This window comes from Agelaius tricolor, unplaced genomic scaffold (assembly GCF_023055355.1).
Source record: "Agelaius tricolor isolate 1412-34295 unplaced genomic scaffold, bAgeTri1.0.p SCAF_5, whole genome shotgun sequence".
In the NCBI taxonomy this organism is placed as follows: Eukaryota; Metazoa; Chordata; class Aves; order Passeriformes; family Icteridae; genus Agelaius; species Agelaius tricolor.
In genome coordinates this window covers 1,124,729-1,142,011 of record NW_027269265.1, presented here as the reverse complement: position 1 = coordinate 1,142,011, position 17,283 = coordinate 1,124,729, and the positions used below count along the sequence as shown (strand labels likewise).

Sequence of the window (17,283 nt, the reverse complement as noted above, 5' to 3'; positions counted from 1 at the left end):
CCCTGGAATATTAATGGAGTGGGGACGCTGCAGACTGATGTGCAACAGGGCTTTCAAATCCCTCCAAATGGCTCCTCAGCCCATTACTCCTGCTGCTCCGTTCTCTGGGCTGGCAGAGGGAGGTGTGGCACTGAGGAGCTGGGCAGCCTCGCCTCCCTTCCCCACGGAGCCCCAGCAGGGAGAAGCAGCGCTGTGTGCTGGAAACAAGGGGAGGTTTAACTCCACCACCAACCCTGGGCTCACTCAGGCTGCCCTCAGAGGTACCAAGCAGCCAGAAAATGCATTTCACGCAGGTGGAGCCACACCAGCCATGTGCTCTCATGTGCCCTGCTGCTCTGTGGGCACCCCCTGCTCCCCTCAGCACCCCCAGAGGGTCCCAGAGCAGCAGGGCCATGGTGTTGTCCCCTTGTCCCAGTGCCTTGTGTGTCCCCACAGCAGGGACATCCCACCAGGAGGCCCAGGGACTGCCCAGGCTGTGCTCAGAGGGGCAGGGGGGCTCTCACCATCCTGGCTGTGCTCAGGGGGGCACTGCCAGGGGATCAGAGCTCTGCTCCTGCCACCACAGAATCCTGGAGGCTGGGAAAGCCCTCTGAGATCGAGTCTGACCATTCCCCAGCACTGCCCCATGTCCCCAAAGTGCCACATCCAGAGGGCCTTAAATCCCCACAGGGATGAGCACTCCAGCACTGCCCCTGCTTAACCACCTTTCAGGGAAGAAATCTGCCCAAAATCCAAACTAAACCTCCTTTGTCCTGTCCCTGTTCCCTGGAGCAGAGCCTGTCCCTCCTGGCAGGAGCTGTGCAGAGCCACAAGGGCCCCCTGAGCCTCCTTTGCCCCAGGCTGAGCCCCTGCCCAGCTCCCTCAGGGATTCTGCAGCCCCTGCCCAGCTCCCTCAGGGATTCTGCAGCCCCTGCCCGGCTCCCTCAGGGATTCTGCAGCCCCTGCCCAGCTCCCTCAGGGATTCTGCAGCCCCTGCCCAGCTCCCTCAGCTGTTCCTCCCAGGATCTGTGCTCCTCTCAGGATGATTCTCTGGACAAAAGTCAGGGCATCTCTGTTTCTCTTGGGAAGCACCAGTTGCTCTCCCAGAGGGCCTCGGGTGTTTGGTGCATGGAGCAGGAATTCCAGAGTTCTGCTGGGAGCAGGGGAAGCATTCCCAGTGCTGGTCAGGGACAGCACTCCTTGGAAAGGCCCGGATCCAGCCCTCCAGAACACATTCCATCATGGATCTCACTCTGGTGTCTTGGCACAGCCTCCCAAATCTCTGCCAAGGTCGTCCCTCCTGTGCTCCATCCCCAGCCCACGCCAGTGCCTCCCACAGGAAGGGATCCCATGGAATCCCAACGAGGGCAATGCACAGAACACCAGGGGAGAGAATTCCAACCCAAATCCTGCTCTTAGCCCTGGAATATCCTGAGGGGGAAGGGACCCCCAGGGATCCTGCAGCCCAGTCCTGGTCCTGCACAGACACCCCACAAACCCCCCTGTGCATCCCTGGGAGTGTTGGCCAAACATGACCTAATTCCCTGGCAGCACTTCTAGCCTTATCCAAATGTCCCCATTGTTCAGGTTTTCCCAGGAAGCGTTGAGCTCATCCCTTGCCACATTCTGCAAAAAAAATGTTTTCAATTTCTCCCCTGAAGTAACCACAGAAAAATACAAGTTACTCCTGCAACTTAATTCAAGTTAATTTGTCCAAGAGAGGCTCCTTGTGCTGTGTGTGGTTATTTATCTCAGTTAAACTGAGTAACTCCAATTTTAACCAACTTGTTTCTTCCCTGAGGTCAAGGAGGGCTGTGAGCAGGTCCCAGAGACCTGAAGGGACAGACCCTGACCTCTTTATCTTCCTGTAGCCACATCTCCTACCTGAGCTAATTTATTCTCCACAGACTGATAAAGAAATATGAAAAACAGCAATTCATATCTTGGAGAGGTTTAATGCAGCTGCAAACTCCAAGGGCTCCCTGGCAATTCATCCTTCCAGTGTCTGAAGGGGCCTGCAGAGAACCTGGAGAGGGATTTTGGACAAGGGATGGAGGGACAGGACAAGGGGGGATGGGTTCAGACAGACACAGGGGAAACTGAGGTGGGATATGGGGAAGGAATTGTTCCCTGGCAGGGTGGGCAGGCCTGGCACAGAATTCCCAGAGCAGCTGTGGCTGCCCCTGGATCCCTGGCAGTGCCCAAGGCCAGGCTGGACACTGGGACACCCTGGGACAGTGGGAGGTGTCCCTGCCATGGCAGGGCTGGCACTGGGTGGGATTTGAGGTCCCTTTGAACCCAAACTCTTGGATTCTGTGAATTCCAAGCCCTGCCCCAGACTCTGGGGCATGAGGAGAAACAGCTGGAGCAGAGCATCCACCCGGCCCTCCCCACTCAGTGAGAGCATTCACTGCCCGTGCTGACTCCATTGGACTTCAATGCCAGCCCCCGGCAGGACCAGCTCTGGAATGTTCCCTGCCGAGGTGGAAAAGGCTGGGCAGCCTGTTCAGAGGGACAAGCCCGAGGGAAGATTTGGATGGGGAGCACAGGAGGAGCTGTCCCTCCTGTCCCATCGGGCCAGGGACAGACGCACCATGCCAAGAGCAGCGCCAGGGCTGCCGTGCTGTGCTGCTGCTCCCGGGGAATTCCTGCGGCTGCGAGCAGCAATGAAACCCAGGCTGGGCTCGCCACCTGCTGCTGCTGCTGGCAATGGCAGGAGACAAGGATGGGATGTCCCGCTGTGCCTCACCTGGGATCAGCCCTCCCTGCATCTGCACCTGGAACGGGGCTGCTGGCACTGCCACAGCAGAGCTGCACGGGGAAAATGGTCCTGAGCCCTGATCCACACTGGAATGAGGAGGGAATAACCCCGATCCTGGGACAGGACACAGAACAGCTGCTCTTGGCTCCTTTGGGAAGGGGGGAATGGCAGGGACACCTCCCACTGTCCCAGGGTGCCCCAGTGTCCAGCCTGGCCTTGGGCACTGCAGGGATCCAGGGGCAGCCACAGCTGCTCTGGCAATTCCAGCCCAGCCAGGAATTCCCAGTTCCCAATCTCCCACCCATCCCTGCCCTCTGGCACTGGGAGCCATTCCCTGTGTCCATGGCCTCTCCAAGTCTCCAATGCCCACCTGAGTCCCATGTCCCTTTCCCCGTGTCCCTGTCCCCAAGCTGCAGTGCCCACAGGGCCCACAAACCCCAGGGATCTGCACGGGGAGCTCTCCACACCAGCCCTGTGTGCACTGGGCTGACAGTGACATCCCGAGGAGCTCACCAGGTCCCTCTTTCCAGGAATGTCTTCATGTGCTGTGACTGCACAGCTGAGACACGGCCCCAGGCTCCTGTCCCACACATCCCAGAGGGCTGGGAGCTGGGAATGCTGTGCCCAGTGTGGCCTCAGGTCCCTCTCTGTCCATGTGGGATCTACCCCTGGAGCACTCACCCCGCAGGGAGCAGCCCTGGGCTGGGCCATCGACCCCTGCTCGGCTTTGACAGGAAGAAAGCAGGTGCCAGCCAGGAGGGCAGGATCAGCATCTGGAGCAATTCAATTTGAAATTGATTACATAAATTATGTAATGAGGAAAGATGAGCTGAGTTAGTGCTCCAGCACGACCTGGGAGAGCGAGAGCAGAGCCTGAGCCTCGAGCTGCACATCCCTGCCCACAGCTCATGGTGGATCCACTGGTGTCAGAACTCAGCACATCCCTCTGGGTGTCCAGAGTTGCCAGGACCCCGCCGGGGGGCTCAGAGATCCTGGCACACAGCCCAGAGCACCTGGGGATTTGATTTTGACTCTTGGAGCAAGTTGCCAACTTTGTATGAGGACGTGAAAGACACAGAGGTTTGAATAGTGTAATAATAAAATATTCACAGGGTAAAAATGTAGATTTTAGGATTCTTGGTATGGGGGTTATGGGGACAAGATGGAGGAACTTGGGCGTGTCCAGCCTTTCTTCTTCTTCTTCTTGTTCTCCATTTTCTGCTGTGATGTTGGCACTTTGGGATTGGTTTAGAGTAGAAGTGCACTGTCTAACACAGGTGATGGGTATTGGGAATTAAGTGTCAATATGTTCTATGTAGTTTGTAGTATAAAAAGACAAAACCGCCTCAGGGGCAGTCAGAGTGCCTGTGGCTGCCATGCTGAGCAGAAAGAAAATTCTATAGATAAGAATTAATAAACAACCTCAAGACCGAACAGTGAAGAATCCAGACTCGCTCTTCAGTTGCGTGGGCCAAAGCAGAGACACCCTGCACATCTCGGGGCACTGGGAAATACTTCAGCTTCCAGAGAGGGAATTGGTGTCTGCAGCCCCTGCTGGGGTCCCTCTGGCCCCGGGTGACCCCAGCATGGCAGTGCCAGTCCCAGCAGGGCTCTGGCTCAGCTGGATCAGGGCTGACCTTGGGCTCTGCCCGCGGGGCAGCCGAGTGGAAAGCTGGAACCATCATTTTCCAAAGAGACTGCAGGTAAAAAAGCCTCAGGGACAATCTTTTGTCAGTCCCTGAGACTTGATTAACTGCCTTAATTCCACATGATTAATGGCTCTCAGATCTTGGGAGGCCGAGTCTCCCTGCACGTGCTGTGACTGGAGAGGCTCCTTCCCAAAGCTCCTGCAGCTGCTCCAGAGCCACTTCCCTGGCTCTGTCATTGTCCTTCTGCTCCAGAGCCACTTCCCTGTCTCTGCCATTGTCCTTCTGCTCCAGAGCCAATTCCTTGTTTCTGTCACTGTCCTTCTGCTCCAGAGCCACTTCCCTGTCTCTGTCATTGTCCTGCTCCAGAGCCACATTCCCTGTCTGCCATTTTCCTTCCTTCTGCTCCAGAGCCACATTCCCTGGCTCTGCCATTGCCCTTCTGCTCCAGAGCCACATTCCCTGTCTCTGCCATTCCCATTCCCTCTGTTCTCCCCCAGGAATGAGTGCAGGGTGTGGGCACGCTGCTCAGAGCATGGCTGTGTTTCCATGTCCCTGTGTCCCTCAGCAGCGCTGGCAGGGGACTGTCACTGCTCTGCTGCCACCCTGCCCCTGGTGCTCCTCAGAACCACAAAGGAGCCTTGGGCCCTTTGCAGTGGCTCCCCTGAGCTGGCACTGCTGGGGCACCCGGAGTCCCCTGTCAGTTCTGGGCTCCTCATGGCAAGAGAGACCTGGAGGAGCTGGAGCAGGGAGGGGAATAGAGCTGGGCAGGGGCTGCAGAATCCCTGAGGGAGCTGGGCAGGGGCTGCAGAATCCCTGAGGGAGCTGGGCAGGGGCTGCAGAATCCCTGAGGGAGCTGGGCAGGGGCTGCAGAATCCCTGAGGGAGCTGGGCAGGGGCTGCAGAATCCCTGAGGAGCTGGGCAGGGGCTGCAGAATCCCTGAGGGAGCTGGGCAGGGGCTCAGCCTGGAGCAAAGGAGGCTCAGGGGGCCCTTGTGGCTCTGCACAGCTCCTGCCAGGAGGGCACAGCCGGGGGGGTCGGGCTCTGCTCCAGGGCACAGGGACAGGAGCAGAGGGAACGGCCTCAGGCTGGGCCAGGGCAGCTCAGGGTGGGCACAGCAGGAATTTCCCCATGGAAAGGGGGCTCAGGAACTGCCCAGGGAGGGTTGCAGTGCCCATCCCTGCAGGTGTCCCCTGGAGGTGGCACTGAGAGCTCTGGGCTGGGGACAAGGTGGGCATTGGGCACAGCTGGGATGGGCTTTTCCAACCCCAGGCATCCTGGGATTCTGTGACACAGCAGAACAAACTGTGGGAAGAACATCCCAAAAGTTCTCAAATCTCTGCTGAACAGTCAGCAGAACCCTGCTGCCCATGGGGGTAAGAACCAAACCCATCCCACCCTCAGGGATCATCACTCAGGGATGCTCCTGAGGGAAGCCCAGGCAGATCCTTCCAGCCCTGCACCCTAAATCTGTGCCCAAAATAGAGATGGGAGGAGCACAGGAGAAGAAGGAAGCCTTGGCCTCGTGCCCTTGCAGGACCTGCTGCTGCAGACATGTTCTCCAGATGAACAAGGCTGGCTTCACAGCTCTTGGCAAATGTGGGCATGCTGAACATTTGGGCTAATTATCATAAACAAGACCTAATTAATGTACTGAAGGGGCAGGAGGTGGTGGAGCACACATGTTCCACACAGGCCCCACTGACAACAATTGAGAGATGGGACTCCTGGTGCAAGCAAGAAGCCAATTTATTATTTCCACAGCTCACCTTATATCCTCTCACTGCTTATGTTTCTTAGCAGCATTGCTTAGCCACAGCCTTGAATGATTTCCTTAAAACAAAGCAAAAAGTTCCTTCCTTCCTTCCTTCCTTCCTTCCTTCCTTCCTTCCTTCCTTCCTTCCTTCCTTCCTTCCTTCCTTCCTTCCTTCCTTCCTTCCTCTTCCTCTCTCTTCCTCTCTCTTCCTTTCTTTCTCTGCTTTTCCCAGGGCTTTTGGCCCACCGAGGTCAGGATGTCCACATCATTTATTACCTCTGCAGAATTTTTTGCTGTTCCCCCCATACCCTACAGCAGCCCTCAGAGACCCTCTGGTAGCTGAACAATTAATCATTAATCATTAATATCACCCGGCACAGGTTAAACCAGTGGAGACTCCAGCAGAAATCCACAGCACTGGACCAAGGATTCACCCCATTCCTGCCCTGCTTAATGGAATGCAAGGACTGTGCATCTCCAGGATCTATAAATAAACTCCCAGGGCTGATTTGCTGCTCCTGTGCTTAATGGTGGGAAATTGCATCCTGGATTTTCTGGGGCGGGCAGCGACCTGGAGGATGTGGAGGGAATACCCAGGGGTGGTTGTGCTCCCCTGGGGTGGAATAGGAGAGGTCAAACCCCAGCCCAGCTGAGCCCTGAGGGGAGCTCTGGGAAGGCAGAAGGGAGCTGAGTTTCACACAAATCACTGTTTATATTTCTTTCTATAGAAAATGGAAGTGCTGCTGGATCAGTGGGGTTTGGGTTCTCAGAGCGAAACACAAAACCAGGCCCCGTGCAAACAGCAGCTGAACTCACTGGGCACCCACTCCCACATCAACTTCCACCATTTTCCATTCCACGTCTCCCAGGTTTCCCTGTGGGATGGATTCCTGCTGAGGCCAGGAGCAGCCGGGTCTGGCTCACACCAGGCTCATCCCTGGGGTGCTCCAGTGCTGTCCCCACACCCCTGGGCTCAGGGCTGGATCCTGGGAGAGAGTTTGAATGGGAATTTGGGATCCCTGCCTGGGCATTCCCACACAGGGCCTGCCCCTGCTCCCTGGCTCCCTGGCAGGGAGAATGACTGAAAAAAGGAGGATTCCATCAGATTTAGGGAAGTTAACTGGTGTTCCCCACTCTAGGATGTTTTCAATGTTTATAAAATGGAGAAGGTTTACATTTTCTGTGCCAGGTCAGTCCCAAGCTGATCCTTCTGGAACATTCTCCCCACAATCAGCAGGCTACTGCAGGATTCCCATCCCTGGCAGTGCCCAAGGCCAGGCTGGACAGGGCTGGGAGCAGCCTGGGACACTGGGAGGTGTCCCTGCCATGGCAGGGGTGGCACTGGAAGGTTTTTAATGTCCCTTCCAACCCAAACCAGTCTGGGATTCTGGGATTCTCTTTCTAAAAGCAATTGCAGAGAAGAAATCAAGGGAAGGTGAAGGCAGGGTAGGTGTGGGAACTGCAGGTGCTGGGTGCTGCACACACCCAGGGCCTGCATCCAGGGCCCTTCCAGCAGTAAACTGGGCATTTCCTTGTGCCATTCCCAAAAACCCTCCTGTTTTCCAGGCAATATGGAGCTCACTGAGATGCCTGGGAATGTCCATTCACAGCCTGGAGCTCTCACAGGCTTTTTATGATCCTTGTTTCATCATGAATTTTAGTGCCAGCCCAAATTAAATTCATTTTACAATATGTATTTATTCCCCAGCTTCTTAACAGAACAATTTGGAAACATCCCAGAGCCTTTAAACAACAAAAGTGTTTTTCCTTTATGGCAAAAAAAACGGCTTTTTGCTTTCATTTTCCCAGGGAGAGCAGCCAGCAAAGGCCCCCCTCCAGCTTGCACAAGGATGGATTTTTTTCCATACAAAACTTCAGCAGTTTAGCACTTCCAAGCTGTCATTGTCACACCACAGTCAGTTAATTACATTTATAATTCCAGAAACATGGGTGGTAGAAATTGAATCTCAAGTAAAAGACTTTGTCTCCCAGACAGTGGGCAAATAAAACTTTGCTTATCTCACTGTAATTTCATGATACACAGCATGGGGTGGTGAAAAATCCCTCAATAATGTAACTTATCACAAACAGGGAGTGCTGCACTCTTTCTTCCTTTTGTTTTTATCATATTTTCCCAAGGTTGTGAAAGGCTCCAGCTGAGTGAAGCTCCCCATTCCCTCTCCCCACACCACAAACCAACCTGTGCCTTCTGTCACCATCACATTTTCTGAAAAATCCCCTTGCCCAGGATTTCTTCTCCTGGGAAGCTGAGAAGCCTCAGAGAAAAAGGAAAACAATAATTATCTCATCTGCTTCTCCTGTGTTTTGCTGCTATGGAATGTGCTTTGGACATTGTTTATCCAACAGGTGATTCTTTGATTGGTTTTATGTGAATTGTTTTTACTTAATGACCAATCACCATCAGCTGTGTTGGACTCTGGAGAGTCACTAATTTTTAATTAGTATCTTGTTAAGCATTCTGTAAGTATTCTTTCTCTGTTCTTTAATATAGTTTTAGTATAGTAATATAAAATAAAATAAAAAAATAGAAAATAAAATATATAAAATATAAAATAAAATACAAATATAAAATATAATATAAAATTAAACATAAAATAAAATATAAAATAATATAAAATAAAAATAAAATAAAAATTAAAAAATATAAAATAAAAAGTAAAATAAAAATAAAATAAAAATAAAATATATAAAATATAAAATAAAATACAAATATAAAATATAATATAAAATTAAACATAAAATAAAATATAAAATAATATAAAATAAAAAATAAAAAATAAATAAAAATTAAATAAAAATCAAAATATATAAAATAAAAAATAAAATAAAAATAAAATAAAAAAATAATGTAATGTAATTTAATATAAAACAATAAATTAGCCTTCTAAGAACATGCAGTCATATTCATAATTTCCTTCCTGCCACAGGGGACCCTGACAATACCACAGCCTCCTCTTTCCTGAGCACTCTTTTCCAGCTGCTTCCCAGTCCTGTGTGCTAAACTCAGCTTGTGACACTCCAATGATCTCCTCCAGGCATCCCAAATGATTTTGGAAGGGAAAATACCCTGAGATGAGTGGAACACAAGGATGAAACAAGCTCCTTATCCTGCCAGGTGTCACCCTGAACAAGGAGCTTGGAAGTGCCATTAATGCAGCCCAGGTGTGGGCAGCTGTGCCAGGAGTGGGGACACACCATGGGCAAGGTTGGTTTTCCCTGCTGTTGGAAGGACTGACAGGAGATCCTGTGGAAATTCCCAGTCTGTTTGGTCTGGAGAAGGCTCAGTTCCCTCAGGAGCAGTGCAGGGCTGGCCTGGCTCAGACAGGTCAGCAAGGCACCACTCCAGAGCCCAAGTGGAGACACAAAAAGGCAGGGATTTGTCCCAGCATCATTATCCCACCCCAAGGCACATTTCCTGTCACACAGTGATGGCTCTGGGGGCACTGGGAACACATAAACAAAGCCAGGCTCAAAACATTAAAATAAAAAATGGGATTCTTGGCTTTGCTTTCCAGAGAGGACTGACACAGAAAGGCAGGAATCATCCCAAAGCCACCTGGGTTCATGATTCAGGCTCCTGCTCCTGCCTCACAGGATGCATGGAGCATATCCCAAGAGATGCCCGCTCCCACAGAAAGGGGGAATGGGCTCCAAGATCCCACAACTGCCCTGGGAGCAGTCACAGAACCACAGGGATGGTTTGGATTGGAAGGGAAGTGCCCAAGGCCAGGGCTGGGAGCAGCCTGGGACAGTGGGAGGTGTCCCTGCCATGGCAGGGATGGCACTGGGTGGGATTTAAGGTCCCTTCCCAGCCCAAAGCATTCCAGGACTGTAAGGAATGGAAGTTACCCTCAGGAGCATCAGCAACACCCACCCAGTGTCAAACCTGTGACAGGAAATAAAAATAGAAATTCACCTGGCCAGCACTGCCCAGGTGAAGCACTGCCCAAACCCCACATTTTGGGGCTGGCAGTGGAAAAAATGGCACATTTCTGCTTCCTCAGCTCTGCTCCTGCTGCTCTTTGTGCTCCAGAGGAACACTGCCAGGCAGACCTGAGGTAAATACATTCCAGGGGGTTACAGAGCAATAATTCCAGTGGAAAGCACAGACCATGAAGCTGTAATGCTCTGAAATCCTTCACAGCTCCAGAGGAAAGGAGCTGTGTGCCCAATTTAACCCATGAGCCCCGAGGAAAGAGACCTGGCAAGGGCAGCAGAGGTTTGGTCTGGCAGATCTGTATCCATCAGGAGCTCGTGGCCAGCAGAGATCACAGGAGGAGCTCAGAGGGCAGCACCAGGTGGAGTCCAAGTGTCTGTGAGGAGGAAGGGCCTGGCTTCATTGCACCTGACACCTGGAGAGAATAAAAGCTCTTAGCAAGGGGCATCATCCATCACCTCCTAAACAGAAACCTCCCCCTCTGCAGCCTCTGGAAGGCTCAAATGCCAGAGTGGCTTTTCAGACCTGTTGCTGATGCTTCAAAAAGGAGACACAATATTCCAGTAATTCTCTGCAGTTAGACTAAAATCCAAATTCTGCTCCTTCCCTTTTCTTGATTATCTGCTCATTGGCAAAGCTGATTTTCATCAAATCCCAGACTGCACAACAGATAGAGTAATGGTCAGCAGACATATTAAGTATTTTAATATTTGCTAGGAACTAACATTTAAATCTTGTTTTACGCACTTGTTTTATTTTTATTTTGATATTTTTTACTTTTTTTGTTAAACAATTAAACCATATCTCCCTACATTGTCCAAACCATTTATCATTGATCCATTTTTCAACCTTCCTCTATATTCTCTAGAATTAAAAACTAAACAATTAATCATCATCATTCCTCAATCACCCCAAAACAAATGCTAACTAACTACTAACAGAACTAACCCTAAACCCAACCTCTTTCTTTTCTTTTCTTTCCCGCCCCCCCTCCAAAAAAAACCCAACCCCAAATTTATATTTATATATAAATATGATCACAAATTATCAATCAACCGTCCACTTTTGGGTTGGAAAGGATGGTAAAGCCCATCCAGTGCCACCCCTGGATGGACAGGGACACCTTCCCCTGTCCCAGGCTGCTCCAAGCCTGTTGGGGAAGATGAAAATTTGACAAGAAAGTTTCCCAGATATGTGTGCTTGGCAGAAAGCTCTCAGAATGTAGGACCTGAGAGCAGAACAGAGGTGGAAGCAAGTTTTGATACAGAAGAATAACAGAGGTATGAATTGAGAATTGCTGCACCAGTCATTACTGGACAACTAAAAAAGCAAAGGTTAAGTTGAGCTGGAAGGAGGTTTTATGACTAGAGCAAAGGATATGTTGACCACAGACAAAAAAGATGTTTTTACCAAGCAGAAATAGGTCTTAGGAAAAGCAGAAGACACCACGGGAAAACGAACATGCCAATGTGGCAAGCAGGAAAAAGGTTTAAGAATTTTCCACTGCAAGAAAACAGAAAAGCAACTTTAAGCTTGAACTGTAACACATTAACTCACGTGGCTGGACAGCAGTGACCATAAGATGGCAATGACAGTGGCTGTGGGGAACAGTAAAGGTGTCGTGCATGAGGCTGATTGGTTGTTATGTATTAAGATGCTCAGCAAAGAAAAATATATAATGGTTGTAACCAGAACTAAGGGGCTCCAGGTTTGCCTACAGCTTTAGGCACAGCTCTGTCACCCACGAGCCATGGCTGCCACCATCACATTTCCTGAAAAATCCCTTGCCCAGGATTTCTTCTCCTGGGAAGCTGAGAAGCCTCAGAGAAAAATGAAAACAGTAAGTGTCTCATTTGCCTCTCCTGTGTTTTGCTGCTTTGGAATGTGGTTGGACATTGTTTATCCAACAGGTGAATTACTTAATGGCCAATCATGGGCAGGTTGTGTCGGGACTCTGGAAGAGGTCACAAGTTTTTAATTAGTATCTTGTTAATTAATTAATTAATTGTTTAATTAGTATCTTCTGGCCGTATCCTTTCTCTATTCTTTAGTGTAGTTTAGTATAGCATTCTTTAATAAAATATAGATTCATATAATAATAAATCTTATCCTTCTGAGAACATGGGGTCAGACTCATCATTTTCATTCCTGCCACGGGGGACCCTGACAATAGCACCCATGGCTGCTGTAACACCTTCTGTACCATGAACAGCATGTTGAAGAGCTGCCTGATGTCCCCCATCTCTCACACAAGCCCCAGTGTCCAGCCTGGCCCTGGGCACTGCCAGGGATCCAGGGGCAGCCCCAGCTGCTCTGGCAATTCCAGCCCAGCCCCTCATCACCCTCCCTGCCAGGAATTTATTCCTAATATCCCAATTTCTAAACTCCTGTTTTGTCCAATCACTCCAGCTCCTGGGAGCATCTCTTCCCAAACTTCTCTAGCACCAGGCCCTCATGGAGGCCTCAGGATTCTCTTCTGGAGCACAGGGATCCAGCCCTGCCAGGGAAGGGGGATCAGAGCCAGCACCACTGCACTCACAGATGGTACAAATCCTGCACAGGAATGCCTCAAGGGAACCTCATTCCCTGGAAACTGAGGGCTCCAGGTGTCCCTGCTCCTTGCCCAGGGCAATGTGCCAGAGCTGGGCAGCAGCCCTGACTCAGGGACCCATCCCACGTCCCACTGAGCTGCTCCTCATCCTCACGAGCATCTCCAACCCCACCCTGCCCTCCTGGACCCCCCCAGTGCCCTGGCTGCTCCCTCCAGCCCCCCCTGAGTGTGCCTGGACCTGGTGGGCTCAGTGCCAGCCCTGCCAGCTCTGGAATGAAGCCATCCAAAGGGACACGGGAGCCACAGGATGGAGTAGCCATGGCAACCCAGAGTGGCTCCCTGCTTCCCTTCCCATTGCATCACCGCTCCCCTCTCAGCTGCTGCCTCTCCAGCCTCCTGGATAATTCCCAGGCCCAGCTGGGACACCAATGCTCTTGGAAAATAATTCTCACAGGTTTTTCGTCTTGAAAGTGCTGCAGTAAAATCAGATTTTATCAAAATAGGAGAGAGGGGAAGGAAAAAGATGTCACCAGTGCTGAGTCTCAGTGGATGGAAAGCTGGGATAGCCATAAAAGTGTGGAGTAAAAGCTCCACACCTGACACTAAATTTCACCAGAAATGGACTGATGAACTTCAGCCCCACAAAAGAAGGGGCAGATTTGGCTGCCTCCCACAGTTTTAATGGCTTGTTTATTTGTTAATCACTATTTTTGCAGAACATGAGAAAGAAAAGCAAGAAATGTGTTTGAAATCTATAACAACATGTACTCCCTGTAACCCTGCATGGAAGTTCTGCCAGGGGAAAACTGAATTGGGAATATTGGAATCCCTGAGGCTGGAAAAGAGCTCCAAGATCAGAGTCCCAGCTGTGCCCAATGCCCACCCTGTCCCCAGCCCAGAACTCTCAGTGCCACCTCCAGGGGACACCTGCAGGGATGGGCACTGCAACCCTCCCTGGGCAGTTCCTGAGCCCCCTTTCCATGGGGAAATTCCTGCTGTGCCCACCCTGAGCTGCCCTGGCCCAGCCTGAGGCCGTTCCCTCTGCTCCTGTCCCTGTGCCCTGGAGCAGAGCCCGACCCCCCCGGCTGTGCCCTCCTGGCAGGAGCTGTGCAGAGCCACAAGGGCCCCCTGAGCCTCCTTTGCTCCAGGCTGAGCCCCTGCCCAGCTCCTCAGGGATTCTGCAGCCCCTGCCCAGCTCCTCAGGGATTCTGCAGCCCCTGCCCAGCTCCCTCAGGGATTCTGCAGCCCCTGCCCGGCTCCCTCAGGGATTCTGCAGCCCCTGCCCAGCTCCCTCAGGGATTCTGCAGCCCCTGCCCAGCTCCCTCAGGGATTCTGCAGCCCCTGCCCGGCTCCCTCAGGGATTCTGCAGCCCCTGCCCAGCTCCCTCATCTGCCCCTCCTCATCTCCTGAACAGGGTCATGAATTCCCTTTTGTTCAACCTTCCCACTCTTTGTGACTTAAAGGGAGGAGAAGCCTGGAATTTCCTTAAATTCTAACAAGAGGGGAAAGGGTCAGCTCTCCAGCCCAGAATCACCACCTTGGTGTCCTTGATGGGTTGGAGACTGAAACCTACAGAGTTTTAATCCCCTGGGATAATCCATTACTGAGCTTCTCCTTGCAGCACCAAGAGCAAACCCCACCAATGTGACTCTGGAACCCCATAAATCCAAAATGCAAACACACCCACACTGCCTCCACGTCCCTGTTCACGCCCAGTACCTTGCCCAAGAACCCATCAATGCAGTCAGTTTAAAACCTTGTTTGCAGGGACTCCTTGCAGGAATCTGAACATGTTCCCTCTCCCTTCCCTTGGAATTAGTATGCCATTGTGAGGATCCAGGCCATTTGCAGGAATATAAAATATTCAATTAATAAGGCTCTGGAATTTTTAATCGTGCCATTGAAATGCTAAGGAGTGCATTAACATTTCTTATTCCCTATAAAGGATGGATCTCCAGCTCTGTGCCTGTGCCAGAACAGCCCTGTGGAGCTCCAGGTGGGGTTTTGGGCTCCTTCCTAAACCAGTGCTAAAAGGCAGCATTAATGCAGATTAGGCTAAATCTCATCACCACTGGAGTAACACTCCAGGAGAGAATGAAATTACCAACTGCTCTCGGTTTAAAGAGCTGAGGGGAACATTTTTTTCCCCATTTCCAGCTAGCAGGGAATTACACAGGGAGTCTTGCCAGCAGTGGCTTAGACCTTGGTGAAGAAAAACAAAACAAGAAAAGCAGAGGGCTCTGCCTTAAGCACTGTCCTATTTTACACCATTTCAGCTCAGGGCTTGCTCAGATGCACAAGTTTGATCTTTTTGTTATTTCTGAGGTGATTTCTCTTCCATGAACGGAAACACTGCAATTTCACTGCTGCCAAATGACCACTAGAGAAAAATCCTCTTCAAAACAGCCCTAATTATGAGCCACAAGAATTTTTTATTTCCTTTATTACTTCTGCATAACTTCTTGGCAAATCTTGGGGCAGGTTATGGCCCTGGGAGAACATCTCACCTTGCAGGGAGATAATGTCAGCCTCTGGTGGTTTAACCCCAGCTCATTATCCTCATTCTGAATTCCAATCACTCCCAGCTCCTGGGAGGGAACTGAACTCTATCCCAGCCCAATCCAGGACACTCCATCACCACAGTGTGCTGTGTATTAACAACGGGCACAACACATCTGTCTTTAAATAAAAATCAGCCTTGCAACCAATGGGGATTACTCAAAGAGATCACTTAACAGAAACGTTCAAAAGATAAGGGAAGTTACAGAGACAAGCAAAAATAAAACTTTATCAATAAGGGGAAAGACAACAAGGATGTTTTAAAAGAATTAACAGGTAAAATAATTGTAATAGCTTGGATCTGTTATTGGGAATCAATACAGTAACTCTTAGAGAATACATAAAACAAATACTTATCTTTTGTGGTTCTAAGGGAAATATTCATTTTTTGATGATAGCAACTAAATATTTTCTATTCAATCACTGTTTAAATAAGATTCTTAAGTGACCACAACCTGAGCTTATCACAGACAATTTTCACAGAACTTGTGAGCAGCCCCCAAGAGCTCCAGAATGTTTAATGGGACTGACCAGCCAGGCAACACCATGACAGTGAGGGAGCTTGGGGTGGCAGATTAATTACCAGGATGGTGACTGGATTTCAGAAAAACCATACCTGAATGCTGACAGCAATTGATAGCAGAGATGGGGTCTCCATGGCTGGCACACACCAAGCTGTTCAGAGATTCCAAAAGCTCAGCATTTATCCCTTCTCAGCACAGCTGAAAATAGCACTGCCCACAACACTGACGTTCCTTGGTAACATTGCTTCATCTCAGCTCTGCACAAAGCCACACAGGTTTTGCATTTTCTGCATACAAACACACCTTGATCCTCCCCAGGGTTCTGCCTGCCCAGCCTTGTGGCCTGCTGGGTCTGTGGTGGTGTTCACAGGGTCCCAGGGTGAGGGGAGAGATGAGAATCTTGATTCCATGTTTCAGAAGGCTGATTTATTATTTTATGATATATTAAATGAAAATGAGATATTAAAACTACACTAAAAGAATAGAAGAAAGGATTTCATCAGAGGGAAAGGGAGGGAAGGGAAGGAGAGGAGAGGAGAGGAGAGGAGAGGAGAGGAGAGGAGAGGAGAGGAGAGGAAAGGAAAGGAAAGGAAAGGAAAGGAAAGGAAAGGAAAGGAAAGGAAAGGAAAGGAAAGGAAAGGAAAGGAAAGGAAAGATAAAATCTTGTGAGTGCTCACAGCCTCAACACAGGTGGCTGTCATTGAGTAAAAACAATTTCACATGCTGGGTAAACAATTCTCCAAATCACATTCCAAAGCAGCAAAACATGGAGAAGCTGAAGTTTCCCAGCTTCTCAGGAGAAAAGATCCTAACGAAAGGATTTTTCAGAAAATATATCAGTGACACTTAACTACAAAACTACATTTACCACACTATTAAAATGTTTATACAGCACTACTAATCAATGCAACAAAGTACACACAGTAAATATCTGCACAGAGCCACGTAATGTGCGTTTTTCACAGGGTCCTATAGCGACACTTGCCTGCAGCCGCTCCAGCTCTGCTCCCGAGCAGCCCAGGCGGAGCGGGACAGCGCCAGGGACGGACGGACAGACGGATGGAACGGATGGAGGGATGTGGAAGGCAGCTCCTGCCACCTCGTGGGGACAGCGCTCCTCTCCCACCGCACCTCGGCGCTGCTCCCTCCCTCTGGATCAGCCGGGCAGCCCCAGCTTCCCCCGGGATGCAGAAATGTTCCCTCATGTGAAAAACGCGGATTTTATGGTTGGCTTTTGGCAAATATTCAGATGAATATTATACGTGTTGTGTTAGAAAGTGATGCTGTGTTAATTCTCTTAAGTGGCGTGTTAAATAGTTTTAGGTTATAACAAAATGTTAAAATAGAAACTGTGCTATGTAAGGTACTTTTTCTAAAGAAAGGACTCACACCAGACAGCAGCCACAGGACACCTGAATCTCTCAGAGAAAGAGAATTCATTGCTCCATTATCAGCACAAACGAACTTCTTCCTGCCTGCTCAGCCCTGGAAACACCGTCAGGGTTCAGAGGAAGCAGCTGGCACTGCCCAGACAGAATCCTGTGTTGGA

At 50.3% G+C, this 17,283-nt stretch overlaps 1 long non-coding RNA gene across 1 annotated transcript in view; it reads right to left on the bottom strand.

The window, feature by feature from the left end:
- Window positions 1-15,926, bottom strand: part of LOC139590648 (uncharacterized) — a 28,043-nt gene extending 12,117 nt beyond the window's left edge. The window contains exons 1-2 of the long non-coding RNA XR_011679385.1: window positions 15,827-15,926; window positions 10,365-10,515 (exon numbers count right to left, since the gene is read on the bottom strand). This is a non-coding gene — a long non-coding RNA (uncharacterized lncRNA). The remainder of the gene's footprint in view (window positions 1-10,364; window positions 10,516-15,826) is intronic.
- Window positions 15,927-17,283: the final 1,357 nt, after the last annotated feature.